Here is a 20,252-nt window from a genome sequence, read left to right as displayed (position 1 = left end):
AGTCCTTGTTCCCTAAACTCAGAGATAATAAGAGAGCATTAATTTGGAACCAGACTGCCTAGTTGGAGTCCTGGTTATCACCCAACTAGCTGTGTATTCTTGGGCAGGTACCTTGACCTTTCTGATCTTTGGTGTTCCTATTCCTAAAATGCTAATAATAGTGGTACTTCTCACACAGGGTAGGTGATAAGTTACTTGAGATCACATTTTCCTAAAATTCCTTGTTACTGGACAAAGAATTATAAGAACAACATTTTAGAAAACGTCGAAATATCCTACTTACTCAAGAGATAGATTCTAAAGCTAGGGCAAGAGCCATAGTTATGAATTTGTTAAAATTATGCTATAAAATCTAAATGCACAGTGGGTTATGTGCATTCTGTACACATACATACCACACACAGACAAATGTATTACAATGTTATGTGAAAGACTGGAGTTTTCTCCGGTATCACAAGATACCACAATTCAAGTTATATTGCTCTTTTGACAAACGTGTGTAATTTGATTAGTATAGGGTAAGTGACCACAGGAAGTGACTGAGGAATGGCCATGTGGTCCTAGCCCGAAAAGGAGCACAGGGATATTGACCGTGTGCCTTTAAAGTACAGGGTTCTCTTTGTGTTGGCTTGAGCATTTCTCTTTATCTTGTGACCTGGCCAGCTCTGGCCGTGGCCATCTCCTGTCACTGGGTACATTTTTCTGTAGGGTCAAGAGGAGTTATTTTAAGCCACCAATGGAAAGCCCTAAAGGCATAATCCTTGGCTTTAGTTGCGGGAGTTGGGAGGCTGCGAGAGTCCGCTCTGACTGTGCCACCTGTTTCCTCGGGGCAGCGGAGTGATCCTGCATTTCCTGCTGCTGGCTCAGGGGCCATCGCCTTCTCAAGTGGCATGGGGTGGGGGTCTTCCTCCCCCAGGAGAGCAGACCTTGCTGCGGTCCTGCATGCCGGTGGTTTGGAGCGTGGAGGGAGTTGCCACCAGTGCTTAGTGGGTGGACTTTGGAGTCAGACTGTCCTGACTCCACCACCTCTAGCCCTGTGACCTTCAGCCGACTCTTAGAATGGGGACATCTGTGTAATGGGGACAATAAGAATACCTATCCCATGGGACTACTGTGGTGGATTGAAGGAATCTGCATGAAAAGTGCTCAGCAAGATATAAACCCCCATCAGATAATGGGGGTGGCTGCTATTTTACCATTTTGCTGGGACACAGACATAAATTACTTGCCTAGCACACATGAGGCACTGGATTCAATCCTTGGCACCACATAAAAATAAATAAATAAAATAAAGGCATTGTGTCCATCTACAACTAAAAAAATTATTTAAAAATAATTAAAAACATGGGGCTGGGGTTGTGGCTCAGTGGTCATTTGTCTATCATGCGTGAGGCACTGGGTTGGATTCTCAGCACCACATATAAATAAGTAAATAAAATAAAGGTCCATCAACAACTAATAAAAATATTAAAAAAATGAAAAACAGTTTTTACTTTATAGTGTAGGGCCTTTGACCATCCATGAGCCCACTCAGTCCTCACAGCATCCCTGGGAATTGTCATCGTTATTCCTATTAGAGATGTGACTCAGAGGCTGTCAGCGATGCCCCTTTTCTGATGTCCACGTGCAGACAGATACCTGTCTTTTGCCCTGCACTAATGTGCATTTGTAGTGTAGCCCACTTTTAAGGATTATTCAGATTTATGGTTAGCTTACAAGGGGTGAATCAGCTGTGTCCTCTAGTTTGGTCCCTACAGAATGACTAAGTTGAGCCATATAAAAATTCTGTACCCTTTTTCATCCTCTGACTATTGACAATTTGTATGGGTCCACTGTAATATATTCCAGGCAGTGTACTTGTAAAATGAAATTTGGAAATCAAAGGCAGTGTACTTGAAGTTGTGGGTAAAGAAGTCAATTTGTTAAGTTTCGATCAGTATTAAAAAGAAGGCTAGAATAGAAGATGTCAGCGTTTCTGGTGAGCACTGTGCAGTGAGCACACAGCCGGTGGGGGTGTGTGCATGTGCGAGCGGGTGCTGAGCAGCATATAAAATGAATTTCAAAATCCCCAAGAAACCCAAAACAAAAAAGCAACTGGACATCACTGTCAAGGGAGTGAGGTGGTAGAAGGTGCTGGGGGTGAGGGAGGGGTGGAGGTGGATTCTGTTTCCAGAGATAGTGAAAAGCCCAGTGAACTCTCCAGTTGTGCTGGGCACCACCATGCAGGAGCTGGCCCTGGAGGACCGTGTTCTGGAGCCCTGCTTTAGGCAGGAGTGGGCTAGCTGAGAGCTGAGGAGCCCTTTAGCATCTGCCCTTCTGGAGACTTCTTGGGACCACTGCTGGCAGAACAGGCTGTTGGTCAGTGCTTGATGTTCTGGCAGGTGGGTTTGGTAGACAGCTACACTCCCTGCCTGCTGGGTCGGACCAGCACAGGGAGCTGAGGCCTGAGAGGTCGCCACCACCTACTGGGTGAGCACAGGAGGCACAAACTGCTTGTTTGACCTTACAGTGCAGGCCTGACCCTCTTGGCTGTGCTGCCCTCATTCCTGTGCTGATCTGCATCTGACAGAGTGGCCCCCTTGTGGGTGTCTGGGCACTGGTAGCCCAGGGGGCTGGAGGAGCCTAAGCTCTGGTTGATTCCCTTCCCATAGGGGTCCTTTTTTTTTCTTGGGTACTGGGGATTGCACCCAGGAGTGCTGTACCACTCTTCTACATTCCCAGCTCTTTTTATTTTTTTATTTTGAGACAGGGTCTTGCTAAGTTGCTGAGGATCTCATTAAGTTGCCCAGGCTGACCTCAAACTTGGGATCCTCCTGCCTCAGCCTCCTGAGTTGCTGGGATTACAGGCATGAGCTACTGCATCTGGCTGTACTTTTTTTTTTTTTAAATATAAACATTTTTTTTGAAGATACAGTAAATAAAAAAGAAAGTGGGGCAGGGGTTGTAGCTCAGTGGTAGAGAGCTTGCCTGGCACACGTGAGGCACTGGATTCAATCCTTGGCACCACATAAAAATAAATAAATAAAATAAAGGCATTGTGTCCATCTACAACTAAAAAAAAATACTAAAAAAGAAAAAAAAAAACATCGAAGAGTTTAATCTTCCCACTCTCTCCAAGTTAACACCAAATACCTTTTGATGGGTGATCTTTGTCATTTTTAATGCTTGTTCTGTATATACTAACATAGGATACCCTCCCACACCTGTTTCATAACTTAAGATTTTTCATTTTATTATTATTATTTTTTTAACAATTGGTGTAGATGTCTCCCTAGGGGTACCCCAGGAAGCCACAAGATAAACACAAGGCTTCTTCCTGAAAGGTCACTGTTACTCGGTGGAAAGTATTTTTAAATGGTTTTTGAAGTCAAACATGGGCATATTATAGACTAGATATCAATTTTGCATCAGAATTTTTTTCTGCTGATACAGGAGACAAAGAAATCTCTACCTCACAGACCCTTGAGAGGCATGAGAGCCCCCTCTTCTGTTGTTCTCAGGAGCGAGGGGGGCCAGTTTGGCAAGGCATTTCCCCTTGCCAGTAGCTCTTCTTCTCTGGTTTCTTCCATTCCATTATATGCAGGTGCCTTAATTTACCTAATTAGTCCCAGGATTAGTCTTCAGTTTATTTGCAAAATTTCTTGCCATGAACATTATTTAGACGACTTTGTGAATAAATCTCTGAGCATATCTCTGGTGCTTCTCTGGTCTTAGGATAAATTGAGATAATAGAAACAACTACCATACACTGAATATTTATTCTGAATGGTTGTCAGCACTTTGCACACATTAACTCATTTAATCCTGTGGTCTGGTGTGGGAAACCAGGGCTCAGAACCTCCATCAGTTAACTGGGGTCTTCTTTGGGCCAAGGGGGATCTGGACAGGAGAGTCTGCAGGGGCCAGAACATGTCTGAGTCAGGAAGGATACGGGGGATCATGGTAGATCCCCGCGTTCTCTCCGCGGGGATGGTTGCCTTCTTGTGGGGCGGTCGACCTGTTGACTTGCTGCTCAGAGTCATGATGTGGCAGCAGAGACATGCTTCCCAGAGCCACAGGACACAAGAGTGTCTTTGCCGTGGGATGTAGATCCTGGAGCTGTGTGGTGTGATGAAGCCTTTCCAGTCCCAATAAACAGGATGACAATGGCATTGTGTAGGGGTCTTGGCCTTCTTATTGTGAATGAATTTGAATTTTATAGAGCTTGAAATTAGGCACAGATGAAATGACATCAGGACATCCCATAAAAAGAGGAACATGGGAAGGGACTGGGTGTTGGTGTCAGCAGAAGCGTGGACCCAAGTGCTTGCTCTTCACCTGTACCCTGTGATCTCCCACCTGCCCAGGCACTGCAGCCTCAGAACCTGTCACCTCATCTGGAATTGGAAATATGTGGAATTGGTAATATTGGATTATGTGGGGGGAGGTGTGAGACGCACTCTATCCAGACTGTGGCAGTTAGTAGGTCCTTTTCTGTTCCCTTTATTAACACAACCCCTCCTGGCGTTGGGGCTGCAGAGTGGTGTGGAGGCCTGGCTCGGGTTGTCATGTACCCAGGGTGTGTTCAGACAACTTCTGGATGCCAGGGAGTGTCATCTAGAGTGGTCGCTGAATTGTACTGTGTGGAGGGAAATTGTTGGGGACGGAGAGTAGCAGCTCTTATTTCAGATGGTGTGTTTGCGGTTGGGGGCAGGTTACAACGCTGACCCTCAGGCTGGGTCTGACTACAGAGTTTGTTCCCGGCTTTTGACTTCTTTGGGAAGATGTGCATGTAGTGCTTATTTAACCTTGGCTCTTCTATGGGACCTGGCATTTAGGCTTTGCTGTCTTCCAACAGCATGGTTGGGCGAGTGGGAACAGCTTCTTTTCCTTTAGCCCAGAGTTTCTAGACCTTGGCAGTGTTGCCGCTCGGGGCTGGGTTATTTGTTGATTTGGGTGACTATCCTGTGCTCTGTAGATGTTTAGCAGCATCCCTGGCTTCTACTTTTCTGATACCAGTAGCATCCCCCCAACCCCCTTGTGACAACCGACATCTCTAGGTGTTGCCCCATGTTCCATGGTTGGGGGGAAGGGTGCAGCCTTGGTGAGAACCATGCTCCAGAAACCCCCGTTTTGCAGTCCCGGTGAGGATGGCCCATGCCCTGACTGTGCGAAGTAGGACCAGCTGTCCTTTCACACCATGTGATCATCCTGGTGTCTGTACCTTACTTCCTCCCAGTGGGTCAGTACGCCTCAACTAACAGGAGCATTGAATATGGGACAGGTTGCTTGGGCTCAGAGAGGATTCCCCTCCGACCCCTCTGCCCGCCCAATGAGTACTTTTTAGGGTTGGGAGGGGAGAGTAGGCACCCTCCCAGGAATCTCAGTGCCCTGTCCCTTCCTCTGCCACACTTTTCCCTGTGTTTCTAGCCTCAGTTTCTTTCTTCGTGAACTGGGAACAATGGTAGCTTTCCCCGCCTTGCCTGGGGTGGGAGAGGAAGCCTGTGTTAATGTGATACGGGTGGTGCTAAGCTCTGCTGCAGGGCATGTGGAGTTGAGGGGAAGGCTCGGCAGCACTGGGAGCGTGAGGCCAGACGTGCCAAGTTCCACACAGGAGATAGGCCGGCAGTCAAAGGGAGATCCCATTACAAAGAGATTCACTGCCAAGTTCGCCTGCCCACCAGCTCCCTGGAGCAATTTTCAACTTTTAGAGTGTTCAGAAGCCTCAGGGCTTAAAATTAGAGAGCATGCCTCGAGAGCCAGCGAGGGTGAGCGCAGTCAGAAGGAGAAACCCTCTTCAAGTCTTACGCCCGCCAGGGGCCAGTGAGGCTCTGTTGGCTTTCTGGAAACTCGGTGCTCACACAACTTATCAGGAACCAAAAGAGAGCTCCCAGATCAGCATTGGACAGACCTGGCCAGGGCATCCCCCACACTTTGGCAGGTTGTTCCCGAATGTCCACTGAACTGTCTGTCACACATGATGTGCTTGGCTCTCTTTTATTCCTTACAGTTAATTGTGTCCATTCTAGAGATGAGGTCCAGAGAGGTGAGGGCAGTTGCCCAGGCCCGGGGTATGTGGCTATCTTGTAATCTCACTTCTGCTTTTTGATCAATAGTCACTTAATAGCTTTCAATGGCTAAATTTTCTCACGTGCCAAATAGGGATCATAAATACCTCAGAAGATTGTGATCAGGATTCCATGAGAAAATGTATGTGAACCGCTGCATGGTGCCTGGCATTCAGAAATGCTCCGTAAATGCCAGCTGCTACCGTTATTATCATTTCAATTGCTAGTGACAGCAGAGAGCACCTGCGTTGATGAACTTTTCCAGGAATACGGACTTCTTTTCTTTGCTCTAATCTTACAGTTTGTATCAGGCCCTGGCTAGTAATGTTGGTGGTGCAGCTGCCAGGGGTGGGGCGAGGGGGACGTTTACCTGGAAAAGACAAAGAGGCTGAGATTCAGGAAATCAAGCAAAACCCGCCCTCGGGGATGGAACATGTGATCTTATGGTCTGACCAGCCTCAAATGGGCTGAGCTCATTGCCAGGCAACTTGGTAGTTAATGATTGTTACTAAGATGATAGAAAGGAGCGTTGCCTCAAAGAATGTCGGGATTGAAAAAGACTTTAGGGATATTAGGCTAGGAAAGACAAATGAGTTCTAGTTTGTCCATCTTCAAATGATTGATAGTGGCTGCTTGGGCCCTGCAAAGAAGGGATTCTCAGACCTCTTGAGATGTCCTGGCTCAGCAGGAGAGCATGCTGGGATCAATTAGTGATGTCTGCTGTGGCCTTGGGAAAGGCACACATGCTGTTTATTTGTTGACATTGGTTCCAGTTGAGGACACTGAAGCCTAAGACTTACCCTCTGGAGGGTCACCCAACAAGTCATAAAACCACAAAAATCTCTTGGAAAGGGTCCTTTGAAGAATGTCTGAAGCTTGAGTTTCATCTTTAGAAAAGACAAAGAGAGTACTTTTTGCTTGACTGTCTTCAGCAAGGAGGGACCCTTCTTCTTCTTCTTCTTCTTAGAGAGAGAGAAAGAGAGAGAGAATTTTAATATTTATTTTTTAGTTTTCGGCGGACACAACATCTTTTTTAAAATTTTTTTTCCTTTAATTTTTATTGTTGGTTGTTCAAAACATTACATAGTTCTTGACATATCATATTTCACACTTTGATTCAAGTGGGTTATGAACTCCCATTTTTACCCCGTATACAGATTGCAGCATCACATCCGTTACACATCCACTGTTTTACATATTGCTATACTAGTGTCTGTTGTATTCTGCTGCCTTTCCTATCCTCTACTATCCCCCATCCCCTCCCCTCCCATCTTCTCTCTCTACCCCATCTACTGTAATTCATTTCTCCCCCTTATTTTTTTTTCCCCTTTCCCCTCACTTCCTCTTGTATGTAATTTTGTATAACCATGAGGGTCTCCTTCCATTTCCATGCAGTTTCCCTTCCCTTTCCTTTTCCCTCCCACCTCTCACCCCTGTTTAATGTTAATCTTCTTCTCATGCTCTTCCTCCCAACTCTGTTCTTAGTTACTCTCCTTATATCAAAGAAGTCATTTGGCATTTGTTTTTTAGGGATTGGCTAGCTTCACTTAGCATAATCTGCTCTAATGCCATCCATTTCCCTGCAAATTCTATGATTTTGTCATTTTTTAATGCAGAGTAATACTCCATTGTGTATAAATGCCACATTTTTTTTTATCCATTCGTCTATTGAAGGGCATCTAGGTTGGTTCCACAGTCTTGCTATTGGGACACAACATCTTTGTTTGTATGTGGTGCTGAGGATCGAACCCAGGCCGCACGCATGCCAGGCGAGCGCGCTACCGCTTGAGCCACATCCCCAGCCCCCCCCCCCCCCCGCTTCTTCTTTTTTCTTTTTTTATTCGTGCATTAGAGTTATATGTAATATTGGGGTTCATTTTGACACCGTCATACAAACATGACATATAATTTGCTCCACTTCGTCCCTGCTACCTCTTAAGGCAGCACGTTCTGTGTTTAGGCAGCTTTCCAAGTTCAGACTTACACCATTGAGGGGAAAGGCCTTCGAAGCCCCCTTTGGTAGGTTCTTTCCAGCTGTGGCTGCACCTGGGGAGCTCTTGCTATAAAGTGCCAACTGGAGGCCCCCACCCCAGACCAAGCCAATCTGGTATGAGGATGGGTGGGGACACACCATCCCCAGTTGTGCTGTTTTATAAACTCCTCATGAGATGTTAATATGCAGCCAGGGTTGAGAGCCACATAAGCCAAATCTCTGTTGGAAATAGAGGCCCAGAAAGGGGGCATGATCGATTAGGGTTTTGTGGGGTTAGTGACAAAGAGAAGGAAAATTTAGGGATAATAGGACCCTGGACCTTCCTCAGGTCTCAGCCACACGCTAGCTGCTCTTTCTCTCTGTGTCTTTGCAGAACTGGTGGTTGAACCTGGTGCCTTGCACATGTTAGCAAGTGTTTTGCAACCGAGCCACGTCCCCAGCCCCATGGGCTAGGCTCTTGGACTTTCTGAGATGTTTCTGGTCTCACAGATGGCGTCATGTTATTCCACTGCTTCAGTCCCTCCATGACGACGTATTGCTCTCCATTGAGATCCAGCCGGTCGCCCACAAGACCCTGAACCTTCTATCTGAATGACCAGAGTCTTCCTCTCTTCTGACGTTATCCCATCCACCTGTGCCTTCTTCCTGACTCGGTCACCTGGTCTGTTAAAGCAGAGGTGTGGCCTCTCTCCCTTGGGCCTGGTTCTTGCTGCAGTGTTCTTCCATGGGTCCCCTGACCCCTTCTCATCAGGGTTCCTCTCTTTATCCTGTTTTACCTCCCGTGTAAGATCTTACCACCTTCTCTTTTCTTTCTGGGTCCCCATGTTCTGAAGTATGACCTTCAGGAGGGTAGGGACCCTGTCTGGTTCCCTTATGTCTAGATATTTGTTGAATGGATAAATTGAAGAACAATGACGTGAGCTGGTATTATCCCCAAGTTACTGTGGACTGAACCACCTTTCAGTCCCATGTCACTTTGAATTAGCTTATAATTTTCTTACCTTTTGCAGTGACAACCCTATATTGTGTGTGTGTGTGTGTGTGTGTGTGTGTGTGGAGTGTGTCATAATAATTCTTGTGAGTGGATTTTAGTATGCTCTGGTAAAAAGAGCACAGAATATTACTGAATCTCTCTGAGCCTCAGTTTTCTTTTTTTTTTATCTGCAAAAAAATAGAACCACAATAATTAACTGATGTTGACTGAATGCTTTCTATGTGCCAGGCACTGTACCAAGCGCTTTCTGCGTGTTTAATGAGTGAATCCTCATGGCAACCTAAGGAGGTTGGTCTCTACTTGGTTTCATAGAAGAAAATGAGATACAGAGAACTGAAGCAGCCCGCCTGAGGTCACACAGCTGGTCAATCCAGGAGACAGGATTGAAGCCTAGCCCACTTAGCTCTGTAGTTAGTGTTAGGAATTTGTGAACTCACGTCCAGACAGCCTGATGCAGGCAGAGAATACACCAGTAAGCCCAGTTGGTTTCTGACTGTAGTTACTGGCTGTTGTGGTTCCTGATTCCCTCCTCTCCCCGGCTCCTGGCAACCCTTAATTTACTTTCTATTTCTATGAGTTTGCAGGTAGTGTTGCAGAGGCTCAGTAAACATTAGTTACCGTCACCCTCCCCCCTTTGACATTTACTCTCATGGTGACATTTAAGTTTTCTCACTGATTTGTTCTCGAGTTGGTGACAAAAGTCTCAATTTCCTGTCAGTTGAAGGTGCTCACTTTGAGACTGAGCTTCAGTTGATTAGACTTCAGGGGACCACTGTCAGGCTGCAGGGGTCATTCCAGGTGGCTGGGGCCTTGGTGTTCGGGGAGTGTGGGCAAATGAGTACATTTTCCCTTTCAAAAACATTTCTGCCTCAAATATTTATTGAGTGACTACTTTGTGCCAGTTATTGTGACTATAACCAATAAAACATTTTCAAACAATAAGTTGCTGTCCGTCGCCCCCACTTCTGCAAGTTCTGTATTTTTCTGTGACCTGTTACCTGGATGCTTTTCTTGGTTGTGACTAGACTTATTGATGATGCAGATTTGTGACTGTGGTGGGCCTGAGGTGGGAGTCACCTTGCTGAAGTATAGTTTGTTTTGCTTTGATAAATGGAAGAGTGGGCAAGCCAGCCTGTTCCCGGTGGAGTAGGCAGCCCTGGGGGGTTGAGACAGAGCCTCTATAAAATGAATCTGGGGGGCTTGGGGATGTGGCTCAAGCGGTAACGCGGTCGCCTGGCATGCGCGGGGTGCTGGGTTCAATCCTCAGCACCACATAAAATAAAAAAATAAAAGATGTTGTGTCCACCGAAAACTGAAAAATAAACATTAAAAAAAAATTCTCTCTCTCTCAAAAAAAAAAAAAAAATCTGGTCATTGTTTTTTAGACTCATTCTTTCCTAATTATGTAAAAATGGCATATAACAACATTAAAAGAAATTTAGAACTAGAGAAAGAAAAAAAGTTATTTAACCACCTCATCCCAGAAGAGTGATCATTTAAAGTAGTTATGGCTATGATTTATTCCAGGTGGCTTCTTATTTCAAATAGTCGTAGTCACACAGTGGGGACAGTTTCAGATTCTTTAATGCCAAAAGACTGAATGAACAGAACATTTTTTCCCTGGTGCTTTGTGGATGATATAACCACGGTTGTTAATAGCTGCAGCCCGTTGCTGAGTGGATCGCTGTAATCCACTTAACCTTTTTCATATTTAGAGATTTAGGCAGCAGCCAATTTCTCACCATTGCTAGTAGTGCAGGGATGTATATTTTCATACACAGCTTTTTATATGAAGTAGAGATTACTCAGGATTAATTTCCAGGCATCTTTCTAATAATATTTGACACCATTTGCCAAACAACTTCCAAAAGAGATGCTTTGTTTTCATGGCCGATAGAATGTAGGAGACTGCCTTTTTCATTACGCCCACTCTGGCACTGGGTGTTATCATTTTTTAAAAACAGATTTTGATGTTTAATATTTGCATTTGCAGACATGCCAACTGGCCTGTGTGGTGGCTGCTTCGCATCATTTTATGACCTTGTGTGACTCATGCAGGACCTGTTTTGTGTAATCCTTTTTAAAAATTAAGTATTTTTGAATGTGTGGAGAAAATGCTAAGTCACATTCTGTGTTTTATACTACAGCCTGCGTTTGTCTGGTGGTGAAAAATTGTAACTGGAGCCAGAAATCAGATAAGCCTCGTTGTATATTACCTGCCTGCAAAGACTGTCAGGTGTGACTGTTTGATTTTTAGAGCTAATTTTAGGGGTGCCTTCTCTCCAGGATCTAGCTTTAAACCCAAGCGATGTGATTGTCGGATGAACACTTGCAGAATGAAATCCAGCTGTGCGTCTACTGCATGCCGAGGCCAGCCTGTGCTCCCAGTTGGGGGAAACACCTGGCCCCTTGTATCATGGCCTTGATCACTCTCTCCTGGTCTTCCTCCACCACTAGCCTTAGTTTCCCCATCTATAATGTCAGCAGTAAGGACATCATGCTGTCAAGGATTTAGCGCAGGGGAAGCCAGGAAGAGGCTGGTGTTGGTATTGACCTACCAGTGGCCCGAGGGGCAGGGATAAAAGAAGAGGGAAAAGGGCTGGTCTCCTCCTCTTTCCTGTAGGCAGTTCCACTTAGTTGGGGAGATAAGCCCGGCTGGCAGGAGAGAGTTTCAAATCACAGACAGTGCAGGTTTCAAGGTGACAGCGTGCGCTGAGACAGGGATAAGGCCACGTGAGTTACCATCGCTGCTGCTTGGGGTGATTATCAGGCGCCCAGGCTGCTGTTGGGGAGACCCACTGGGTTGGGAGTTGGAGGTCCCACATGCCTCTTGACTTAGACTGGATCTTCTAGAGAATGAGGCATCATGGCAGAATTTTCTTTTCATGTTGTAAACATTACCATTTTATTGTCTTGTATTTTTATGGCAATTAAAAATAAGCTTTATTCAGAAGTTATTCACACACCATAAAAACCACCCTTCAGAAATGTACAGTTTAGTTGTTTTTAGCATGTTCAGGTACACAGCCATCATCACCATCAAGTTCCAGGGTAGTTTGGTAACTGAAAGCTTGGTCCTCGTCCTCGACGCCAATTCAATAATGAAGACAGAGTCTTGAGAAAAAGGAAAAAGAAGGTTTATTGCTTTGCTGGCAAAGGAGAAATAGGGACTCCTGTCCCAAAGGCTGAGATTCTGCCCATCTGCAGGAAAAGGGGGCTTTCATAGAGGTGATTCAGAGAAAATGAGAAAAGGGAGAGATCAGAAAGGAGAAGATCAGGGAGCAGAAGTTTAGGGAAAAGAAGATTGGGAAAAAGAAAAAAGAATATGCAAGTTTCAAAGCCACAAGGGATATAGTCAGAGCATCAGGTAACCCCTGTTACAGTTTCATGACCTCCAAAGGAAACCCCATGTCATTGGGGGGTGTTCCCAGTCCCTCCTCCCCCAGCTCCTGGCAACCCCTAATTTGCTTTCTATTTCTACAAATTTGCCTACGTGGTGTATTTCCAAAAAGGTGGAATCAACAACATGTCTCCTTTGTACCTGGCTAATTTCATCTAGCCTCGTGTTTTCAAGGTCAGTGCACCGTGGGGCCTGCATGGGACCTTGTCCCTTTTTATGGCCCTCATCATAGGCCCCAGGAGTAGGCCATGGTTTGATCACTCTTTCATGGTTGGTGGACATTTGGGTTCTTTCCACTTCTGCTCTTTTGAGTGAAACTGCTGGGAACCTTTGCGTACACAGATATTATGGATGTGGGTCTTCAACCCGGGAGCATTTTGACCTTGGGAGTGGCAGGGGTTGCTTCCAGGATCCCTGTGTATGTCCTGACGAGGCCAGATCCAGGGCGGGCATCGTGTGCTTCATTTCTTGTAAGTGACCCTCCCGGCAGGGTCTGTCTTCGTCCCCTTTTACAGCAGGCGACACTCAGGCTGCACAGCTGGAAAGTGGCAGCCTCCAGCCCTGTGGGCTCTCAGCCAGCCTGTGGCCACCTCTCCCTGGTAGGCCAGGTGAGGTCTCAGTGGCGAGTGGTGTCATAGAGGCAGCAAGCTGGGCAGGGTGGTGTGTCCGTGACCGACATGGGGGGTTGTGGGGCGAGGGAGATGTTTTGGAAGACGCATCAGCAGGGCCTGGCTTTGGATGTGGCCGGAGAAAGCATGCTGACTTAGCAGAGAGGGCTTGATTCTTGGGGTGACCTTTGTGATCTTGGGCCTATCCTGCCTGTCTCCTTTGAGCATCAGCTTCTTCATCTGGAACCTGGAGCTCTGGTCCTTGCTTCTTGCCAACCCCCAAGGCTGATGTGAGAGAGGGAAGGAGGGGGGAAGAAAGAGATGGGGGAGGGAAGAGGGATGGGGAAAGAAGCTGCAAGGGTAGGGGGAAGGGGAGGTGGAGTGCAGATGGAAGAACCTGCTGGAACCTGTGGAGTCCAGCTGGGGCTGGGGGCGCAGGAAGGGAGGAGCAGCAGGTGTGGGAGGTGTGGGAGGGGGAGCCTGCTGGTGTGGGAGGTGTGGGAGGGGGAGCCTGCTGGTCTGGGAGGACATCCCTGCCCGCTCAGGGAGTTTCTGGATCCTGCCAAAGCTCCCACCCGGAGGCTAATGAGCTGGTTGTAATCCAGAGGCTATTGATTTTTCTTAGTATTTGAATTTGAGCCTTCATTTCTGAGAAAAGTCTGGTGTGGAACCAACCACAGTGTCAGTAGCCTCCCTCGCCCACAGGAGTAGCGCCCCCCCCCCCCCCCCCCCCCCCCCCGCTGGGTGTTACCTTGACACCAGGGAGGCTTCCCTCGCTGTGGAGGTCGCTGGTGGCCTCGCCCATCTGGGCTTGCCTCTGTTGGAGTGGCAGGGCTCACTGTGCCCTTTATCACTGACTTGCAGCTGGCCTGGGGTTTTTGAAAAGCTTGTCACTGCCGGTTAGAAAATAGAGACAGAAGCCTGTCCTTTGGAGCTGGTGTCCTGATGACTTGCTCTTGTTCTGACTCCACTCTTTTGCTGGGTTGTCATGAATCAGTCACTTATTTTTGAGTATGATGAACACACTTGTCGTCGTATGAAAAGCGAGGCCCAGGTGATGCAAATTAGATGATTTTTAAAAATACGAAGCCAGACTTCTCTCCCTACATTCAAATCAGAAAGCAGTTGTTCCTTTGTGTTTCTCTTTATCCTGACCAGTGCCCCCGTAATGGACATGGGGTGGAGGAGACCCCTTCTTTCTGCCTGTCTCTTCCGTCCAGGCCATAGCTGTTGGAGCTGTGGAGTTTGCATTATGAATATAGTCAGGGCATGTTTATGAAACTGGTCAGGCCCAAGGACCTTATTCTGAGCAAGAGGGGATCCTTGATGGCTTTCTAATTTAAACTGTTGGTTTTGTAGATGTTGAAACCAGGGCTCAGAGAGGGGAAGTGACTTGTCCAAGACCACACAGCTTGTCACAGTGTGAACTCAGTGTCCTGACTTGAGCCCTTTTTCTTTCCAACATTAAAGTTCTGTAGCATTTTCAAGGAATATACCTATCTTTGACCTGTTGAATTCTGACAACTTGCCATTCCGTTCAGTGAAGAGTTGAAAGAATCAGCTGGATTCTGGAATCTCTGCTGTTTCCTGTCATCTGAGACCAAGCCTGCACTCTGGTGACATTGGCTGCCAGATCCTACCGCATTCACTGCATTTGCATTCAGTAGAGAAACCAGCTCAATAAGCAGATGAATTTACTGCTGCCAAAAATGTGAGGTTGAGTTTGGGAGGTGGGTTGGGGAAAAAAAAAAAGTTGCTTCTATAATAATTGCTGATATAACTTTGAAAGTCATTGTCTTACTCATCCTCATCTGAGATAAGTCATGCAATGGGTGGTATCAGGGGTGCAGAGTTTCCCCCTGTGAGGACACAGCGGGATGAACTGTGTGTGGATTTGTCTGTTAAAGACAAGCCAGGCTGGGGCTGTAGCTCAGTGGTAGAGCCTGTCATGCCTGAGACCCTGGGCCTGATACTCAGTATCACAAAAAACAAAATGAACAAATATAAAAACAAAACAAAAAGTCATTTGTTGGAAACAACCTAAATGTTAAGTAATAGGGGATCGCCAACTACTCTGCAATTGTGACACTCTTTGAAAGACTGTTGAATGATATTCATATAATGGGAAGATATTCATATAAGAAATTTAAAGTTGTAGGCTACAAAATAAAGTCCAAACCTAACTGGGCAAAACAGTCAAATAGATCTGAAACTTAACAATGTGCTTTGCATGGGTGCATGGGTGCATGGGTGCTATCTCTCTAATGTGGCTCTTTCTTTTTTTTTTTTTTTAAATATTTTCTTTTTAGTTTTTTAGGTGGACACAATGTCTTTATTTTATTTTTATGTGGTGCTGAGGATTGAACCCACTGCCTCACGCATGCTAGGGAAGCACGCTACCACTTGAGCCACATCCCCAACCCCTCTAATGTGGCTCTTAAAAGCATGTTAAGTAGACCTGACTGGAACCAAGTTCTGCCACGTAAATGTTGTGTGGCCTTGGATACATCTTAGGATGTGCCCGATCAGGCTTCTCATGTGCAAAATGAGAATGGTACCTTCTCTCTTTAGGTCATAGTTGAGAAGCAATGAGGTGTCTGACATTTCTGAGAAAGCGGTACCCCTGCTCTTGGACCTCCCCAGTTGGATCCTTGCACTGTTGTTTTGATCAGATAAGACCAAGTTATCTACTGCTCCTAGCCCAGCAAGGCTCCTGGTGTCTTCTGGGTACTCTTAAGTCCTCTGGGGCTCACCACACCAGTTTTCTTGCAGCTGCCCATTTTAGTCCTCAACCCTTGCACATGCTGCTGCACATGCTCCTGCACATGCTCTTTTCTTCTGTCTCCCTGAATAAACTGGGTTCCCCAGGGTACCATGTTGTGAGGCCTGGCCACCCAGCAGGTGCTCAGTGAATGCTGAATGAATCAAAGAGGTGGGTCTTGAGTTGGACCTTTAAATAAAAAAAGGGTTTGGTGAGCAGAGCAGGGGCACTGTTTAAGGAGATAGGCAGGACAGAGGGCAGAGGTGGCTACTACTGCCTATTCAGAGACAGGCCAGGGGGGAACAGGCTTTGGAGCCACCTGCGTTTCAGTGTTTATTGTCACATAGGAGTTACCTTAGGATGTGGAATGGGTTTTGCTACCTTCTGTACTTGGGGCCATGTGTGCTTGTTTCTAGGAGTGCTCCATCAAGATGAAGCCTGTGCAGATGTGATGTCATGTGTACATGTGTGCGTGTGTGTGTGTGTATGTGTGTGTGTCTTCCCAGGTTGTACGCATGGTTGAGATGAGAGCTGGACCTGCAGGCAGAGGGAGTCTGGGCTCTGCCTCTGGCCTTACCATTTTCTCGATTGGTCAACTTGAGCCAAGTGACTTAGGGTGCTTATCAGGGGCCCAGCAGGTTCCATGTGGCTTTACTAGCAGTATTCTCACTTGGCAGGGGTCCAGCGCAGAGTGGGGTGGACCACAGGTGCGTGGTTGGTGTGGATGAGACAGTAGAGTATGGTGGAGACTTTGGCAGATCTCGAAAAGAAGGCACTAGGAATGTGCCCTGTTTGAAGGACAGTGCCTCTTCTCATCACCCTTTTAAATGAATATGTATATCCATTCACCAGGTTTCAGGTACATTTTTAAAAAATTGTAGTAAAATTTATCATTTTCACCAGCTTTAAATTCATCATCACTAAATACATTTTTAGGGCTGTGCCTGCCTGAGTCACCACTGTCTCCCCAAATCCCGCTTTTTGTGCTTTGCAAATGTTAACTGATTTCATCCTCACTGTGGCCCAATGAGGAATCTACATTTCAAACTTTCATTTGTATGTTGAGGAGCCTGAGGTCCCAATGTAGCTTCCCCAGAGGCCATGTAATAGTTAATGCTGGAGCTGGGATCCTAACCTTAGGGAGTCCAGTGTTGTCACTGATTCTGATTCTTTTTTTCTTTCCCCCTGAAGAGCTGGAAATAGAGATATTTTTAAAATGTTAAATCTCCTTTAAAAATATATATGTATATGTATATGCATATATAATATCTTTTTTTTTTTTTGGGTGGAGCTGAGGCATAAACCTAGGGCCTTGTGTGTGCTTCACCCCAGGCCTTCCTTTAAAAAAAAATGCCTTTGTCTTTATTTATTTATTTTTCTTTAAATTTGAAATAATTTTTGAATTAAAGGAAAGTTGCAAAAAAAAAAAAAAAATAGTGCAAAGTTTCCAAATACTTTTGCCCACCTTTCCCAAAGGACACAACATGCAAAATTAATTTTTACAAGTTGTAAGGAAATTAACAGTGCTGATGGGACTCCGTTAACTCATCTGTAGCAGACCTCGTTCACATTTCTCTAATTGTCTTGTGAGCGGCCTTTTCCTGGTCCAGGATCCAGTCTGGTATCCACCTCATGTTGAGCTGTGACGTTGCTCAACACGTTTAGAAGAGGGGGAGGGAACTGCAGTCACTGGTCCATGGCAGTTCTGAAATCCAGGGTGGCATGTGAGCGTAGAGTCCTGTCCTGTTACCTGGGTGAAGGAAATCTGCTTTTCAGCAATCCCACTCACATTAACCCAAGAAAACCCTCTTGGGGCCAGACTGAACCATTTCCATTATAGTTGGGGCAGGGTCTTCATGATAACTCACTGGAGTCCCCTACATACCCTGCCTGTCTCCAGTGGGGAGGAGAGAATGGAGGGCTTAATGCATGTGGGAATGTTTTATAACCTGTGAAGAGCAGTCACATGTCAGATAGAGGGCTGGGTTTGTGGCTCAGAGGCAGAGCACTTGCCTTGTACATGTGAGGCACTGGGTTTGATCCTCAGCACCACATAAAAATAAATAAACAAAGATACTGTGTCAATGTATAACCAAGAAAAATTAAAAAAAAGATATAGGGGTAGGCGTTAATGGCTGAGACGTATTGAATGCTGCTGCATATACATCAGGCTTGCTCTTCTGAGCACTTTAATTCTCATAAGAGCCTCTGAGGACAGCATATAATGACGCTCCTTGTGCAGAGAAGGGAGCTGAGGCACAGAGAGGAGAAGTAGCACCGATGAGGTTGCCCAGCAGAGAGCAGTGGTGTTAGGACTGGAGCCCTGGTAGAGGGGCTCTGGCGGGCCGGGGGGACTCTGTCCACTGTGCTGGTTTCCTTAGCTTGTGCCCAACTCTGCAGAGTTATCAGGGAAGGGGAAGCGATGAACTTCCATTCAGACACCACTCTCTGTATTTCGTGGAACCCTCTGGACAGTCCTGAGGCCGTGGAGGGGTTCTAATTATACAGATGTGGAAACTGAGACCCAGAGAAGTCTAGTGACTTGATAGGAAGGAGGTGCAGAGTTATTAGGGTTTGAGGCTGAGACACTGCCAGACCCATGAGCTTCTGTCTGCCACATGGGAAGGTCGTAACCAACTGATTTTTGGTGTTTAGAAATACCTGAGTCCAGAGACGCACCTGAAAAATGCAGTCGGGGATTGGAGGGCAGCTCTGTTGAAGGGACAGAGTTCACTTGTTTCCCTTCATGCATATGTTGGGTCACTTCTTGCGGGGGGAGTCACATGACTTCGGGTGGAGGCATAGTTTGGGGGAACCTTGAAGCGGGGGTTCCTGGGGTGGCTGTCCTGCTAGCCTGCTAGCCGTTGTCCCTCCTTTACTCTCGTTTTTTCCTCCTGCTGTGCTTTGCTAGTCGCAGCCTTGCAGATCAGCCGTTGGCATCCACACCCTCTCTAAGTGGTGCTAATTGAATTGAGCCACAGTCCAAGGCTGTGCTTTCAAGGTTGGCATCTGGGAGGCTGTCAGGTCTTGTACTGCATTCTCTCCAGCCAAACTGCTGACTGCCTGTTGATTCAGCAGGATTTCCCTGAGCGCCTGCTCTGTGCCAAGCCCGAGTAGCACAGGGGAGAGAAGGTGGATGGCGAAGGCAGTGCCCCATAGTAGTCATGGCATTCAGGCTGGTGGGGAGCGGGTGGGAAGAGCAGCCACTCTGCCCGAGACATGGCAGGGGTAGCCTTTGAGGAAGGATGTTGCAGACAGGTGGAGGTGGGACAGTAAAGACACCTCTGGAGGGGGCCTTGGGAGAAGAGCCCTTCAGGTGAGCCCTTGGAGGGAGTGCTCTTGGTCCTCCACCATCTTTGTGTCCTGGGACCTCACTCAGGGCCTGCACACAGGGGCTGCTGAGAATGGGTTTCACGGTTGCACTGAAGATACCAAGCCTTGTGGGGCAGAAGGTACGAGGTGACACTGAACTCCATTTGGGTCCACGTTCACCTATAGGCCACCTTATTTATTTTTATATATATATGAACTGGGCACCCAGAACTAGAGGACTGTCAATCTGGTGGCCACATAGGGTCCCCACTAGGTGTGGTCTGCGGGCCTGGAAATCCAGCAGCATGCAGAGATCAGAAGTCAATGCCAGTGTTCTAATCAGAACCTGGGTTCCTGCAGGAGCCAGGGCAGGGTTCTAGGTAGAGTGATGAGGGAGTGGGCCTCAAGACCTGCAGAACAGCTGGGGACAGGAGGCCAGCTGCCCGGAAGTGTTTGGTAAACATTTGTTAATCATTTCCTTCCTGGTGAACTGGTGAAAGTCTGTAGCATGCCCAGGAGAGCCCTGCTGCATGTGTGTGTGTGTGTGTGTGTGTGTGTGTGTGTGTGTATGCGCACTTGTCATTTGGGTATCACCTGACCTTCTGCCCACCTGCTGGCTCTCTGGAAGCTCATGACGTGGAACCAACTGCAGATTTCCATGGACAGTGAGAGTGTCTGTGTGGGTAAATAAGCAGAGGACACAGTGAGGAGAGCCTGTTGCCCAGCACCCCTGGGCATGGTGAGCTAAACACAACCATGTGATAACACCCTGTGGGTGGCCTTTCAGGGACTCCAGGACAGGACCCAGATCCTTCCTGCCTTGCCTGCTTCTCAGAAAGTACTGCCCTCCCTGGGGTGGTGAAGACCCTCCCCTGTCCCCGGTATCCGTGATGTTGGCTTTGGCTTGGATGCATTCAGGTGGCCCTGAGCCAGGGGGTTTGGAGCAGGCTTTGCTGAAGATGGGCTGAGCAGGTGGATTCTGGAACGTGCAGGGCAGCTGGTGTGTCCATCTGTCCATATAAAGGGAACTGTTTAGGTCTGAAGGACCCATTTGGTTTTCCAAAGTTTATAGGTGGTGGTGGTGGATGGAGTTGGCATGAGGAGTGGGGGTGCCCTTTGTTCTTTTGCTGTTATGGG

At 47.0% G+C, this 20,252-nt stretch overlaps 1 protein-coding gene and 1 long non-coding RNA gene across 3 annotated transcripts in view; one reads left to right on the top strand and one right to left on the bottom strand.

Annotated features, from left to right (window-relative positions):
- Ptprj (protein tyrosine phosphatase receptor type J) overlaps positions 1-20,252 on the top strand; it is a 212,251-nt gene that overhangs the window by 7,470 nt on the left and 184,529 nt on the right. The gene's annotated exons all lie outside the window — the stretch shown is intronic.
- LOC114093638 (uncharacterized) lies at positions 12,150-14,191 on the bottom strand. Its single transcript, XR_003582918.3, has 2 exons — positions 13,794-14,191; positions 12,150-13,327 (listed from the first exon to the last, which is right to left on the bottom strand). It is a non-coding gene; the product is annotated as an uncharacterized lncRNA (long non-coding RNA).

This window comes from Marmota flaviventris, chromosome 9 (assembly GCF_047511675.1).
Source record: "Marmota flaviventris isolate mMarFla1 chromosome 9, mMarFla1.hap1, whole genome shotgun sequence".
NCBI lineage: Eukaryota > Metazoa > Chordata > Mammalia > Rodentia > Sciuridae > Marmota > Marmota flaviventris.
This window is presented reverse-complemented; position numbering and strand designations above follow the sequence as displayed.